Source organism: Penaeus monodon, chromosome 33 (assembly GCF_015228065.2).
Source record: "Penaeus monodon isolate SGIC_2016 chromosome 33, NSTDA_Pmon_1, whole genome shotgun sequence".
Lineage (NCBI taxonomy): Eukaryota > Metazoa > Arthropoda > Malacostraca > Decapoda > Penaeidae > Penaeus > Penaeus monodon.
The window spans coordinates 8242587-8242990 of NC_051418.1; positions in this window are offsets into that span (position 1 = coordinate 8242587).

The window sequence follows — 404 nt, forward strand, 5'->3', positions numbered from 1 at the left end:
CTTTCCATTTGGGAAGGGCGTGCTCATGTGACACGCCTTATCCCACAACTCTGCTCTGTTTCACTTTTTTAACCAATGGTTGGTTAATGATGACATATAGGCCATTTGTTTTTACTTCTTGTTTCAGGTTGTCGCTTTTAATTTAGAATGCGAGTATTCCACATTGTCAAGATCATCAAAAGTACGAAAGCTACTGCATCTTGAGGTTTAAAGCTATGGGTATTTTACATTTCGGTTGTACATATTTTGCATGTTACGTGGTGTGAAAAGTGCACTCGCAAGAGCATCAAAAGTACGGAAATTATTGCATCTTGAGGTTTTGTGTTAGGATTTTGAAGTTGAGAGATGTATACTGGTTGTAGAAGTACCAGTGTTTCCGTAGGTGGAGAATATTGCTGTGATTG